Source organism: Salvia splendens, chromosome 12 (genome assembly GCF_004379255.2).
Source record: "Salvia splendens isolate huo1 chromosome 12, SspV2, whole genome shotgun sequence".
Lineage (NCBI taxonomy): Eukaryota > Viridiplantae > Streptophyta > Magnoliopsida > Lamiales > Lamiaceae > Salvia > Salvia splendens.
In genome coordinates, this window is record NC_056043.1 from 8,210,116 (window position 1) to 8,223,661 (window position 13,546).

Consider the following 13,546-nt stretch of genomic DNA (forward strand, 5'->3'; position numbering starts at 1 on the left):
TTTGTAAACAAGAGTGATGTGTTTTGTAAACAAGAGTGAAGTAAAATCATAATAAGAGTGATGTGTTTTGTAAACAAGAGTGAAGTAAAATCATGCTAAGAGTGATGTGTTTTGTAAACAAGAGTGAAGTAAAATCAAGCTAAGAGTGATGTGTTTCATAAACAAGAGTGAAGTGAAATCAAGCTAAGAGTGATGTGTTTTGTAAACAAGAGTGAAGTAAAATCATAATAAGAGTGATGTGTTTCGTAAACAAGAGTGAAGTAAAATCAGAATAAGAGTGACGTGTTTTGTAAACAAGAGTGAAGTAAAATCAGAATAAGAGTGATGTGTTTTGTAAACAAGAGTGAAGTAAAATCAGAATAAGAGTGATGTGTTTTGTAAACAAGAGTGAAGTAAAATCAGAATAAGAGTGAAGTAAAATGCGAATAAGAGTGATGTGTTTTGTAAACAAGAGTGAAGTAAAATGAGAATAAGAGTGATGTGTTTTGTAAAAAGAGTGAAGTAAAATCACAATAAGAGTGATGTACTTTGTAAACAAGAGTGAAGTAAAATCACAATAACAGTGATGTGTAACTAATCCGTTATATTTGGGATTTTTTGGGAGAAAATAACTATGATTGTGGATAATATCAGCCAACTTAAATTAGGATTGCGTACCATATTTGTGACAATTAGCTATATTAAACATGACATAATCATTTTTTGTAAAAATAGAATGAGTAGAGATGTAACTTTATTTCAAGCAAATAAATCAATTTAAATTCTACTAAAATTATTCGCTAATTGTTATTAATAATACATGTGTGTACAATGTACTCATTTGATTAAGGTAAATGCGCATCACACGTGGGTTGATCTAGCCGTCAGCCTTCAACAAACCCTCCGCCCCGCTCTTCTCACTGGTTCCGCCGAGCAGCTCCTACGCCTTCTTCGCGTAGTCCCCATCCTCGCCGCTCTCCTCCGGCTTCTTCACGTCGTTGTGATATGGGCATAGGGGATCTGACTTTCAACAGTCAATATATGCTAATGCAACAGTAAATAGAATTGCTCTTGAAATATCCGAAACAACATAAATTTCTCCGGGGAAATATTCAAACTGAAAAATTCAAACATGATAACCGACTCAGCCGACTACTATAAAAGGGATTCCATGTCTATGACTGCTTTCAATCTCACTCAAATCACCTCTTTCAACACAATCCAACAACCATGCAATCTCTAGCATCCCTTCTCCTCTTAATCTCTCTTCTTTACTGTATCTGTAGATTATTTTATGTTATATATCCTTATAACATTTGGGTTGATCTAGCCGGCAGCCTTCAACAAACCCTCCCCCCCGCTCTTCTCACCGGTTCCGCCGAGCAGCTCCCATGCCTTCTTCGCGTAGTCCCCAACCTCGCAGCTCTCCTCCGCCTTCTTCACGTCGCCGCTCGAAGGAATTTCGGTCTCGGCCGCGGGTTTGTCCTCAGCGGCGGTGGCGGGGTGGATTTGGGGGTAGCCCTCAGCTTGGTCGACGTACTTGCCGACGCCCTGGGTGGAGTCGAGCTTTCCGTACTCGGAGGCAGCGCCGAGGAGGTCGGCGGAGGAGCTGGCGGCCTGGGCCTTGTCGCACTTCTCCTGCTCGTTGCTGATAGGGCTGCATAATTTGATTTAAATTTGATAATGTAATTTCCAAAAGTACCCTTTGCATATTTTATATTATTAAAATAATCAATATTTGTTCCATTAAGATGTGTGGCTGAGATTTGTTCTCTAGTTATACCTTTAAGATTAGTTATATCTTGATCACTATCCTATATATATATATATGGATGTATTCATTTCGTTTTTGTATCTTTTGTTCTTTGTTCTTTTTAATCTCAGCCCCACGATTTTGTCATCTGACGGTTAGATTGGTGCCACGTGTCATTTAATAATGCAGATTTTCAGTTGAATAATGCACACCGACTAATAATGCACCATTATAGTGTAATAATGTTGATTTTCAGTTGAATGATGCACACCGACTAATAATGCACCATTATAGTGTAATAATGCAGATCATCTGGACCGTTGATGAATGAGATCTAACGGCCCATATTAAGAAGAATAAATGATCTAAGGGATGAATAGGAGAATAACACTCCCCTACACCTCTATATATATATAGAGAGAGAGATGTGATCAAATACAAACTCGTATCTATAATACTGATAAGGCTAATTTCATGCATGGGTCTAGGGATTTAATTCGTGATTTTACTAGGACTAACGCACGTTTTAAGCCAGGTGTGTGAAGGAATTCGCCAGGTCCAGGAAAGAAGACCAAAAAATCACAAGGTCGAGGACCTGGCAATTTAGTGAACGATTATGAAGAGAATTGCTCGACGGAGGAAGCTCCAGAGTTGAAGGGTAGAATAGAGATTTCTACGAAGACTCAAGGGCTATGTCCGCATCTATAAAAGGCAGAAGCATGCAAGCTGGAGGGATCTTCCCGGGGGAGACCTCACCACAGCCTGTTGCTTAGTTCACTTTCCCACACACACACTTGATACTAGTTTTGAGGAGATCTCAGTTCGCACGTTCGGGTTTCATCTTAGCTTCCGATATGGTGTAACACCGCTCTTGTTAGGAGCGAAGAAACAATTTATTTTCCGCTTTCCGCATTTTGCTTACTCTGCCGAGCTTCGTTGTTCGAAGCTCGGTTCGCTGTTTTCACCGAATAGTTTCTGGTTTAAATGCAAGTTTGATTTTCCGTTATGGCGATTGTGTTGATTTCTGGTTTGATCGTTTCGCTTATTGAGATTTTGGAGTTTTAATTTGTCTGAGTTGGATGCGTTTCGCAGCTGTTTACTGAGTTATTGCAGGTTAATGGTCAGATCTGGGAGATTGGAGTTGGATTGTGGAGGAATTTTGGTTGGATTTGCTGGATTTGTTGGTTGTTGGGTTCGGATGTCTTGGATCCGGAGTGGATCAAGCATTCTGACGTGAATCTGAGTAGTTTCGATCTGATTTTCATGCTTAGTTTACGTGTTTTTTCTTTCATTCCGTCTAGTGTACGCAGATCTGATGTGTTTCCGAGTTGCAGCAAGATAACGACGACCAAATCTCTATATTCTGTTCGAATCTCGCTTTTTGCTCTGTTTGTTCATCTGCAAGTTTAATTTGGTTGAGAGGATGCATTTTGCTGCGAGCTAGCGTTAGAGTTTGTTAATCTGCAGTTCTTTCCGTACTTGCCATTTTTGGAATTATGGTCCCCACTTTCAGTCATATTCTGTTTAGCTAGATTAGGTAGTTGTTTACACTGTCTAGGAAGTGGTTATGTTTCTTGTTGTCGAAGTCTGAATTTACAAGTTTAACATGTCCTAGGTCTAGCATTTACATTTTCTGCCTAGGTCTAGAGTTAGTTTAAAATTCTCAACCCTTTTGTTGCGTGGCAGCAACCATTTGTCTGTCCAAAGTCTCTGAGCACTACTTTGCGAGTCCATCTCTGTGGGATCGACCCCACTTCCCTATACTAATTCATAGTATTCGGGTTGAGGGATTTATATTTTTTTGAAGGGGAGTCGATGTGTGTCCAACGACCAAGCACTTTATGTTCTCTTAAGTTCCTAGACCTTGTGCTCTAGTGGATTTAAGGAGCGTGGTGTCTTGACCAAGCGCTTGCAGTGATCTATTTCTGTGCACACTCGATAAAAGAAGAAAATCCTCGTTTCAAATGGCGCCGTTGCCGGGGATGGATGGCGTACTTTGTGTTAGTGCCTAGAGTTTTTGGTGTGAATAATTTTAATTTACTTTTTCTTTCCGTTTTCTTTGTAGTACATGAGCAGGAGCTTCCACCGGAGTAACTCGTCTGGTTGGAAATACGGTCAGTTCGTTTGGAAGATCAAGGATACAGCCTCCACTGTGACTACCAGATCAGGGTTCACGACGGGAGATCCGTTCCCGACTGAGTTTTTGAGTGACGAATCTTGGGAATCTTCAGGACGAACAGATCCGGAGTCCCCACCAGAATCGGAAACAGAGTCAGAAACAGGGGAGGAAGAGGAAGTTGAGATGGCACACGTAGCGGACCCAGATCCAGAAATAGGGTCACTAACGGCTCATCTCGATGGAGAACCAGCACACGCAATAGTGATGAACCCACGTCAGAGATCTATTGAGATCAAAACGAATGTGTTAGGTGTCTTGCCAACATTTTCTGGGCGAAGGAGTGAATGCCCGTACGAGTTTTTGAACGAGTTTAGCAAGTTATGTGGCATTCAAAGGAGGCCTAATGATGCGACAGAGGAGGACTATCGCTTGCGCGCGATTCCTTTCACTCTAAAGGGGGAGGCAAATACATGGTTGTTGAGATTACCCCCGGATTCTATCCGCACGTGGAGGGACTTTAAATTGGAGTTCCTAGATTACTTCTTTCCATCCAACAAGACGAACGCTCTGAAGAAGGAGATAGTGGAATGCAAGCAGGATTACGATGAGTCATTGAGCCAATACTGGTCAAGGTTCAAGGGATTGCTGGACGCATGCCCGAATCATCGGATGATAGAGGCAGAGACCTACTCTCTGTTTTATGAAGGGGCAACTCCCGAGTCTAAGGATTTGATGAACTCCTCGAGCGGGGGGAATTTTACAAGAAAGAGAGGAAGTGAGGCAAGAGAGATTTTGGGAAGATTAATCGACGCCAAGAAGACGTATGACAGTACGAGGAATGCTGTGAGAAAAGGCTCTGTGAATGCATTGAGGGAGCAGGAGGATGACAAAGTTGAAGCAAGGATTGATAGGCTGGAGAAAGCCTTGCTGAATGCTATCGAAAAAACTAATACAACCGCACCAAGGGAAACTGCTAAGTTGTTAGGTCCAGTAGATAATCAACTCCAGCAATATTACGGACCTCAGGAAGGTGATTACCAGGCCCAGGCGAACGCGATGGGAAGTTGGAATCCTGATGGAAGTTGGAACCAAGGAAGACAAAGAGATGCACCCTGGAGGAATCACCCGAACTTTAGATGGTCTGAAAACGAGCAAAGCCAGCCAGCACCCCAACTGAGTATACAGTCCGCACCGCAGCCCGAGAGGCAGGGTAACTGGAGAAATCATGAGGGGCAAGGAAATTGGAACAACCGTAATCAAGGAGATCACTCGACCTGGGGAAACAAGAATCAAAATTATCAAGGGAATTCTTATGTACCACCACATCAAAGGAATTTCCAAGCACCTTACCCAGGTCAAGGAAGCAATTTCAACAACAATCCAGGAGGTCAAGGGCACATTCGCCCAGGCCAAGGAAGTGGAACAAACCAAAATATAGGGCCAGGCCCTAGTCAGCCAAGCTCTAGACCAAGGAACCTTGATGAGATGGTTCACGACCTCGTTAGTTCCCAGCAGCACATTCAGAACAATTTACAGTCGAACAATGATGTGGTCCACAAGCTTCAGGATGCGCAGCAAGAACAGAAGGCGGCAATGGATATGTTGGCCAAACAGTTGTCTCAAATAGCTACTTCCTTGAGTGATATGCGGGGAAACGAGGGCAAGATTCCTGCATCGGTAAGACCACCTGACAAAGCCAATATTAGCCAGATCACGCTGAGATCTGGGAAGGAGTACGAAGGGCCGGTCATGAGGTACAGGGAGGTCACGACCCCCATTAAGGATAAGGAAACAGAGGAAAAAACCACTGAATCAAGAAACTCGGTTGAAAGCAACCCTGCAGTTAGAGATGAACTTCAGGCAGGAGATTTAGAGAAACGGCTGCCCAGGACAATCGAACCATTTTTCCTAGATCCAGAACCGAAATTGGTAGAGAAAAAAGGAGTCGATGAATCTTCAGCAGGTGAATGTTCCGGAACCGGGAAACGACCAAAACCTTTCCCAAATCGAGGAGAGGCAAAGAAAAAGAAGGATGAGCCAGTGGATCTTATGGATATTTTCGGGAAACTGGAGATAAATCTACCCTTCTTACAGGCTTTGAAAATGCTAGTTTTCAGCAAGTTCATCAAAGAGTTTATAGCTGGGAAGGCTAGACCTAGTGGAAAAATCTTGATAGGCGAGAATGTGTCCGCGGTAATTCAGAAGCGGAGGATGCCTTCGAAATGCAATGACCCAGGTATGTTCACCTTGCCTATTTCCATCGGCGATGTAAAAATTGAGCATGCTATGTGTGACTTGGGAGCATCCATAAATGTGTTACCCCTGTCCATATACAAGAGGTTAGTGGGAGTAGGTATGGTGGATACGAAGGTTGTGATCCAATTGGCGGACAGGTCATGCATCTGCCCTGAAGGAGTGCTCGAGAACGTAATAGTCAAGGTACACGACTTCCTGTACCCGGCTGACTTCCATGTGATTAAGATGAGCGATAATGAGTCTGTAGAGTCTGGCGGAGTATTATTGGGGAGACCTTTCCTACGAACTGCTAAGACTATCATTGATGTCTTTGATGGTACTATCTGTCTCGATTACAATGGGGATAAATATACATTCAGCATAGATGAGGCAATGAAGAAGCCACTTGATGTTGAAAATATGCATTCTGTAGATATCATTAACCCCTTGGTCCAGGAATACCTCGAGACTGAATTAATGCAGGGACAGATTGAGAACTCAGAGATGAGTCATGCTGTTGATAAGGAGGTGGCCAGTTGGTGCCAAGCAATGAATACGAGCAAGTTGTCAGATGAAGAGCTAGCAGAAGCAATTCTGGAATTTTGCACCAAGCCCGAGCTAGCCAGATCGAGGGAGACACTTTATGGGGCAAGCAAGGAAGATCTTCCTGGATCGACTAAGGGGATGACGACTGGAGCAGCAGAAAAGAACCCCCTGCCCCAGGAAAAAGATGTTCCCAAGAAGGAGTTGAAAACACTTCCTCCAGGCCTAAAGTATGCTTACCTTGAGGCGAATGAGACTTTTCCGGTGATTATCAACAGCAACTTGATCAAGGAACAGGAAGAGGAGCTGCTGAAAGTCATCCGAAGGAACAAGAACGCTATTGGTTGGACACTTTCTGACTTGGTAGGGATTAGCCCTGATCTGTGCATGCATCACATTCGATTAAATGAAGGAGCGAAACCCTGCAGAGACCCTCAACGCAAATTGAATCCCAATATGAGGGAAGAGGTATTGAAGGAGGTATTGAAGTTGTTATCCCTAGGAATCATTTATTACATACCCGACAGTGAATGGGTTAGCCCAGTACACATGGTACCCAAAAAGTCGGGAATCCAGGTTGTCAAGAACGACAAGAATGAGTTGGTACCGACCAGGCTAGTCACCGGTTGGAGGATGTGCATTGACTACAGAAAATTGAATGAGGCAACCAAGAAAGACCATTTTCCCCTTCCGTTCATTGACCAGATGCTGGAGAGATTAGCAGGCAAGCAATATTTCTGTTTCTTGGACGGATATAGTGGGTATTTCCAAATTTACGTGGACCCCGAGGACCAGGAGAAGACAACTTTCACGTGTCCGTTTGGAACGTATGCATATCGGAGAATGTCGTTTGGCCTTTGCAATGCACCAGGCACTTTTCAACGATGTATGATGAGTATTTTCTCAGACCTGCTGGAAGATTGCATCGAGATCTTTATGGACGACTTCACTGTATACGGGGATTCATTTGATTCATGTCTGGCGAGCTTGGATGTAGTGCTGAGAAGATGTCAAGAGAAGCACTTGGTTTTGAATTTCGAGAAATGCCACTTCATGGTCCCTGAAGGAATTGTCCTGGGGCATGTAGTATCGGAAAGGGGCATACAGGTGGACCAAGCAAAAGTGGACGTGATATCAAAACTGCCCCACCCGACAAATCAAAAGGAAGTGAGGGGATTCCTAGGTCACGCAGGATTCTACAGGAGATTTATAAAGGATTTTGCCAAAATTGCTCAGCCACTCACTCATCTGTTGCATAACGATGTTGAGTTTGTTTTTAATGAGGGGTGCATTAAGGCTTTTCAGCTGCTGAAGGACAGATTAGTATCTGCCCCCATCATCAGAGCACCTGATTGGGGTTTGCCGTTTGAAATCATGTGCGATGCGAGTGACTATGCAGTAGGGGCGGTGCTAGGTCAAAGAGTTGATGGAAAAAGTTACGTGATTTTCTATGCGTCAAAAACGCTAAATCAAGCCCAGAAAAATTACGACACCACGGAGAAGGAAATGTTGGCAGTCGTGTACTCTTTTGAAAAATTTCGACCATATCTGCTCGGGTCGAGGGTGATAGTCTTCACAGATCACGCTGCGATAAAGTACTTACTGGCAAAGAAGGAGTCTAAGCCAAGGTTGATCCGATGGGTGTTACTGTTACAGGAGTTTAACTGGGAAGTCAGAGACAAGAAGGGGACGGAGAACAAGGTGGCTGATCACCTGAGTCGCATTTACCAAGGTGAGACGGATGAAGCAATACCTGATGCGTTCCCGGAAGAACATCTTTATTATTTTAACGATTCTCCTAGACCTATCAATTGGGAAGAAGTAATGGCAGCAACAGGTCCAGGAGATGCTGAAAAAAGGAAATGCCAGGCGAATGCAGAGCCATGGTTCGCTGATCTAGCAAATTACTTGGTCACTAGAGAAGTGCCCAGTTCCGACGAAATTTCCCAGGCCCAGAAGATGAAATTAAAAAGTGAAGCCAAATACTACTTTTGGGACGATCCGTATTTGTGGAAAATGGGAGCTGACCAGGTAATTAGGAGATGCATTCCGGAGTGGGAGCAAAGGGATGTGCTTAATCATTGCCATGCTTTAGCTTGTGGGGGTCACTTTGGACCTAGGAAGACTGCAAGGAAGGTTCTAGACAGTGGTTTCTACTGGCCTACATTACATAAGGATGCATTCGAATTCTGCCAGAATTGCGAAAGGTGTCAGCAGATTGGAGGAATTTCTAGAAGGGACGAAATGCCACAAGTTCCGGTGATTGTTTGTGAGATTTTCGATGTTTGGGGTATGGACTTTATGGGTCCATTTCCATCTTCATATGGGAATACATACATACTTGTGGCGGTGGACTACGTTTCGAAATGGATAGAGGCAAAAGCTACGACCTCCTGCGAAGCTGTGGAAGTAGCCAAATTTCTGCGGTCTAACATTTTCAACAGGTACGGGATCCCTAGGGCTGTCATCTCAGACCAAGGAACCCATTTTAAGAACCGTACAATAGAGGCTCTCATGAAGAAATACGGAGTCCACCATAGGTTGTCTACACCTTATCATCCTCAGTCCAACGGCCAGGCAGAAATATCAAATAGGGAGATAAAGGCCATTCTCGAAAAAACGGTGAACCCGTCTAGGAAGGATTGGAGTAAGAGACTGGATGATGCATTATGGGCTTATAGGACAGTTTATAAGACACCTATTGGTATGTCACCATATAGGTTGGTATTCGGAAAAATGTGCCACTTACCCGTGGGAATCGAACACAGAGCATACTGGGCGATCAAAGAGATCAACATGAATCCGCAGGCTTGTGAAGAAGAGATGAAGATGCAGCTCCAGGAACTGGAAGAGTTACGGCTTGAGTCTTATGAATCTGCCATGTGGTATAAGGAAAAAACTAAGCTTTGGCATGATAAAAATCTCCGGGTCAAGGAACTCAGGGTAGGACAGAAAGTCCTTTTGTTTCAATCCAAGCTCAAGTTGATGCCTGGAAAGTTAAAGTCTAAATGGATTGGGCCTTACATCATCATGGGACTTCGAGCAAACGGAGCAGTTGAAATCCAGGGAAGTGCACTAAATTCCATACCTTTTCTTGTCAATGGACATAGGATAAAGGTCTTTAGGGATAGCTCAGAGTTGTGTGTAGTGGACGAAGTGCCACTACGCGCACTCTTTGATATCACCTAACCAGTCTAGGAAGGAAGTGTTTTTAAAATATCTCCTGGGTCTAGTAATTAAAAGTTTGACTATACCCTGATCCAGGAAATTTTGAGAACACTTTACAACAATTTTGTAAATATTTAATTGCTTTCTTTAAATCAAGAAAAATCCAAACAAATAAAAAATTTTATTCTTCCAAAAATATTTTCGAAACACCAGACCCATCGGGAATGTTTTTGATGCTGTCATATCCTAGACCCGGGGAGTTCGGCGTTTCATATTTGTTTTTAGTTTGATGTTTTCTTTTAGTGTGTTTTGGCAGAAGGAATTTACTTGAGCAAGGAATTGTGGGGTAAAAGAGTTTTGGAGGGAGTTGGCACCGGTCCGGATTTCAAAGAGCACTTTATGGGGAGGCGTACGGTCGCTAGCGTCACCACCTGCACCCGCCTGCAAAAGGAACTGTCCTCTCCAATGCCTACACTATGATCGGTTTTGGCCTTTTTATTTTTTTCATTACTCATTCTCTCTCCAAATATTCTCTCTCCCAAATCAAAAACCCCAAATTTCAATCTCTCTCTAACCCTAATCTGAAAATTTCGCCCAAGCTCTTTTCAAAATTTTCTGCAGAATACCATGGATAACCAACAAGGAACTAGCAGCGCTTCTGGATCCGCCGAGAAGAGTGCGGCGGAGTTCATGAATGAACTATTTCAGAAGTTCGGAGGGGCCGATAAAGCGATGCAAGCGTTCGCGATGTTTGCAATGGGACAACCCATGCCAGCCGTTCCAACAACCACCGTGACACAACCGGAGGTTGTCGAGACACCACCCACTGCTGTACAAGAAACCGCGCCGGAGGCTGCTACCATTATTCCAGAAGAAACCACCTCTGCCCAGGACACAGTCCCAGAAACCGCCACCAGGCCGGAGGACGATGCAGTGCCCGACGTTCCAGGATCACCCATTACGGAGATTCGCGAAGTAGAGACAGATCTGGCCGCGGGACTGACGTTATTGGCCGTAAGTGAACCCAGGTTAGGTTCTGATTCTCAGAAAGAAGCCCCTGTTTTAAAGTTTGGAGGTGATGGTGTTTCAGAGGGAGTAAACCTTGATATTTCTGCTGTGAATTTGGTGGAGAGTGTTGTTGGGGGGGTAGATGCTCTTGTTGCGGTAGTTGAAGACACCGCCATTACTGTTAGTAGGGCTGAGGGGGAAACCCCTGTTCTGGAGGCGTCTGTTGAGAGGGATGCCGTTGTTGATGATGATGATGTTCAAGTGGGCGGAGAAGCCCTAAATTCTGAGAAGGATGTAGAAAAGGAAACCCTAGACGTAGTTGGGGGCGATGAAGCCCAATTTACTGAGGAAGATGTTGATGCGGGAAGGACTCCCGAAAAATCTGTGGGCACTGAAGCCCAACCTGAAGGAAATCTTACGGGGTTAGAAACCCCTGTTTATATCACGGGGGCAACCCCATTGTTAGCAGAGGAAAGTGGAGCACTCGATTCTGAGGGTGCTCAAGAAACTGTCGATGCAGGACTCAACATGATAGTGGATTTAACTGAGGTCTCTGAGGAGGCCGATTCGCAGCTTAATCTAAGGGAAACAAGGAGACGGACACGTCGGAGTATTCTTGATGACATTGCCGTTTCTGCCCAACAAAAGGAAAAGGATACGCTGGACCTAGCGACAGCCGTGTCTGCGCAGGAAGACTCCCCCAGGCCGAGTGGAAGGGAGAGTGACGAAGAGGGGCGCCGCGCGAGGGCTAAGAAGAGGAAAGGGAAACAAATTGCTTCCTCCTCGACCGAGAAGGAGAGGGGGAAATCTACTGAATCTCCACTTCCTCCACCCGCCAAGGTACCATACGCCACGGACCCCGAGAATCCTGCCAGGTCCAGTGATTCAGAGGAGGAGCAAGACGAGGATGTACTGAACTTTGAGCCGACGGAGATTTGGATTACAAACGAGCTGCTAGACAATATGAGAAGATTTGACGATCCAAAACGTGTGGCCATATACAAGGAAAAGAGTGCTGAGGGAAAGGTGGCGAAGTCCGGAAAAATGTACCACCCGGCGGAACTCAAACATATTAGCTCTAACGATGAGTTCAGGGGGTATATAGATGCAATCGGTTTTGATTGGTTACTAAAGCACAGCACTTTCGAAGTTCCAGTCGACGCGGCCCGTGAATTCTTTTCCACCTTCCGGTTCAAATCCACCGCCGATTTGGATGCGGATTCCATAGCTTTCAGGCTTTTTAATGAAGAACATAGGATGAGTATCCGGGAGTGGACGCTGCGGATGGGCTTGCTAACGAGAACAGAAGATGATGAGGGCCTGTGGAACGACAGAATGGTTGGTCCGCCGAAGTTGACGCCAGGATTTCAGGCACAAGGTGCGTGGGAGTTCTTGACTCACTCAAGAGTGGGTCAATTTAAAACAAGTTTTTCGAAGGCACACCATATAGAAAATCGGGTCCTGCGATTCGCCCAAACTTTTGTTAGCTACAACTTGATGGGCACTGCCAACAACGCCCTGACGACCGCCGACCTATACTTTACGTGGTGCATGGCCACGGGAGTACGAGTTCATTTGGGTTATTGGTTAGCCCAAGCCTGCCATCACGTCACCTCCAACCCGTCCAGGCATCTGTACACGTGCCATCTTCTCGGGGCCTATTTGCAGCGCAACATTGTAATTAAAATCAGCAAGGCCTGCCGTGTAGTAAAGATGTGCTCAGCCCCGGAAGTCTTCAATTTCGACTTTTTTTTCAACAAGGGGTTGCTGATCGCCCGAGGGAAGGAGGTGTGTTTTTATGAGGTCGGTAAGTCAGAGGCACAAGTCAAGCAGGAACCCGATGGTGTGGAGGTAAAGGATCAAGCCACTGAGGACGAAGTCAGGCTGATGGTTCAGGGAGTTCAGAAAGAAGTTGAGGAGGTAAGGAAAGGAATCGACGGGGTACGCAAGGAAATGACTGAGATCCGAATGGAATTCGGAAAAAGCAGGGAAGAGGCCGCAGTCCTGAGGGGACGTATCACCGATTGGGTGGTTTCGTCAAGTGAGCAAACCAACAGGATGGCGGAGGGTGTTGCTTTGATGACGACCATGCTGAAATGGCTGCACAAAAAGTTCCCGGATGCATCAGAAACTATTCCTGGGTCTAGCGGCAACATTACAACGCTAAGTCCAGGAAGTGTATCCGCGCAGAAGCCATCACAAGGCCCGAGGCCTCACATCACCCCCTCTTCCGCTAGACCCGTGGTCCTGAGGACAGCCATACCCCGACCTACTGATGACAGACCAGAGAAGCCGGAGATGCCGGCCAGGAAGAAAGCAAAGGTGACCCAGCCGACGGTGCCACCAAAGTTTGGCTCCCACGGGGGCCAGACACCGAATTGAATTTCCCCTCAATCCCAAGTAACTTTTTCTTTCTTTTATTTAACAGTTCTTTCGTTTTATTTCTGTTTTACCTGTCAGCATGCTAGGTTCTGTATATATGTGTTGAACCCTTCCACTTAGACCAGGCATTGGTCTAAGTGTGAGAAGGGGTTATATGTCATAACATGTTTTGTGTTGTATGTTGTTCCTTCTCCCACTTAGCCCAATGCTTGGTCTAAGTGTGAGAAGTTTGTGTTTTGTTGAGTTCGTTTCATGTCGCCACTAACTGGCCTGCTTTCCACTTCATACGGATTGCTTGGGGACAAGCATAAATGAAGTGGGAGGGGGGACGCAGTTAGTGCAGATAGTGTCTTGTACAT